This window comes from Etheostoma spectabile, chromosome 7 (genome assembly GCF_008692095.1).
Source record: "Etheostoma spectabile isolate EspeVRDwgs_2016 chromosome 7, UIUC_Espe_1.0, whole genome shotgun sequence".
In the NCBI taxonomy this organism is placed as follows: domain Eukaryota; kingdom Metazoa; phylum Chordata; class Actinopteri; order Perciformes; family Percidae; genus Etheostoma; species Etheostoma spectabile.
The window spans coordinates 8,324,661-8,327,108 of NC_045739.1; positions in this window are offsets into that span (position 1 = coordinate 8,324,661).

Genomic DNA, 2,448 nt, shown 5'->3' on the forward strand with positions numbered 1-2,448 from the left:
ACACACACACACACACACACACACACACACACACACACACACACACACACACCAAAGCGTCCCCTGTTGGCTAAAACTAAAATAAATTCCCAGAGGATCCGAGAAAATTTACGATTCAAATTTACGATTTAAAACAGGAATGTGTAACAACGCTGAGGTCCACTGTTGGGCTCGTACGCAAGTGACGACACACGCATGCACACACACACGCACGCACGCATGCACACAGACAGTATTAGTGCAGCTGGCTGTCAGGTCCTCAAGCTCACCAAGAGGTCTATAAGTACTGAAGGCTTTTCTTCCTGTCACAGCATGGGGTACACAACTAACTCTGTGTATGAGTGTGTGTGTTAAGAGTGTATGTTTTCAGCTGGCACCTCTCAACCTTGGCAGCAGTGTATCCTGGAACGCGCAGGAACAAATTTGTCTTTGGGGTTTGGTTAGGTTTTTTCAGCTCTGATGTTTGTGTGCGTGTGTGTGTGTGTGTGTGTGTGCGTGTGTGTGTTATTACCACTGCAGCCAGTGAGCATGGGGCCAGAGCAGCAGGAAAAAAGGTAAAGGAGTGTGGAGATGGAGGTAAATAAGGACAGAGCTGAAGACAAGACACTTGGAGGGAAAGGGATGAAAATAATGACCCCATGTTAAGAAAAATCTAATGGACGACAGTGACCTTGCATATGTACAATCCATACAATAAAGGGTACATTCCTACCAAGCTCAGTGAGCACCAAACTAAATAGCCTATCAAATGCTGAAAATTCTTTTCTCTCATTGTTTCTCTAAAATTATATATTCACTACTGTAAGTCTATCCTCTTCGCAAACATAAGAATACGTGCACAATGAGTTGCAGAGCTGAGATTTTGCTAGTCACCCTGTGGAATTCCAACAGAATAGAGCGCAAGCGTGTGTGTGTGTGTGTGTGTTTTCCCAGCTTGTCTTAGCTGTGGTGTATTGTGGTGACCGGGTCTGTGTGTGGTCCTGGTGTGGTTCAGCTGCTCAGAATCATTTCCATTTAAACATATCTTTGGTCCTTAATGCAAACCACCAATGTTATCCACTCCATCGGAGGTAACACCAAAAGAACTGCCCTCTGTTTGACCCCTTCTATGTGCGTATGTTGTGTTCATATGTGTTCGTGTTAATGCATGTGGGTGTTTGCACAAATGTTATGTGTGTGAATACGTGTGTGATTCACTGTCATCTGTCTTCCGGCATCTTAGCAAAAGAGATTTCTCATGTAGTCAAGATAATGGCAAGCAAACAGGGTTAGAGTGGTGTGAGTGCTGATGGATGGGTGCGTTTTGAACCGCAGGGCCCCTTCAGGGCATTGTGTCCCAGTGATCAGTGACTCCTCTCTCGGGGGGCTCCTTCTCACCACAAACAGCAGTGTAGATCGGATCATTGGTAAGGAATGTGGAAGCTTTCTCATAAGATACCTTCAGTGGTGTTTCTCTTACTCGCCCTGTCTTTGAATGTCTCTTTTGAAGGACATGGGTTATAGGTGTGAACTGGCATCCACGTGAACATTTGTCTACAGAGCCAAACATGTAAAGACACACGTTTCCATAAAAACAGAAAAGAAATCTGTCTTTACAATAGATCTTTAACATATTCAGCCGTTGTTTCTTTTATTCATCACATTATTTTACTGTTGCCGTCCCCTTTTTTGTTTTTAAAATGTTAAAAAATTACAATTACTGTTTGACATTATAATATAATCACACAAAGTCAACTTGCTGAATGCCCTTCTCACCTGCTTGACGTGCCTGTATGTTTAGTGTGCAATTCAATTTGGAAAAGAGTGTGTTTTAGCATCTGCAGGAGTTTTGTTTCCCCTACCAGTGTGTGGTGGGAAACAGCTTACAGAAAACAGAGATGAACATTTATCAGTCACAAGACCCGAGGTGGCATCAGGGCTGCCATTGTGGCAACTCCCGAGAAAGAAGATTGCTTTCCCACGTCTGCCTTTTGTACACACATTCCCATAACTCATCTGGCAAACAGGAAGGAATCACAGACCCATTTGGATTTGTGACCCAAAATAGCTCCAATCCCATTATGCAGTGATAAATGACCCACCAACAAGTCAGGGAGTCTTTGGACCATAGAAAGAGGAAAAACATGATCAACTGGAAATGATTAGAGTACCACAGTTCTGCTCAAGGGATAACATTAGAGAAACAACAGAGAACAGATTAGACCACTAGGATGGTGAGAATTACCTCCTCAGTGGCAGAGGAAGAGGGAGTTAGTAGAACTGGCTAGTTTAGAGGTGGGGATAGAGAGGTGACGACGTATGTCCCGTTGTTGACCACAGGGACCTTGGTGTTGACATGGAGACCACAGCAAAGCGGCCTCTTGCCAGCACTGGTCTCTGGGAATTGCTGTTGGTATTTTCACTTATTATTACTGTACGAGCACACACAAACACATACAATGTGTTGAC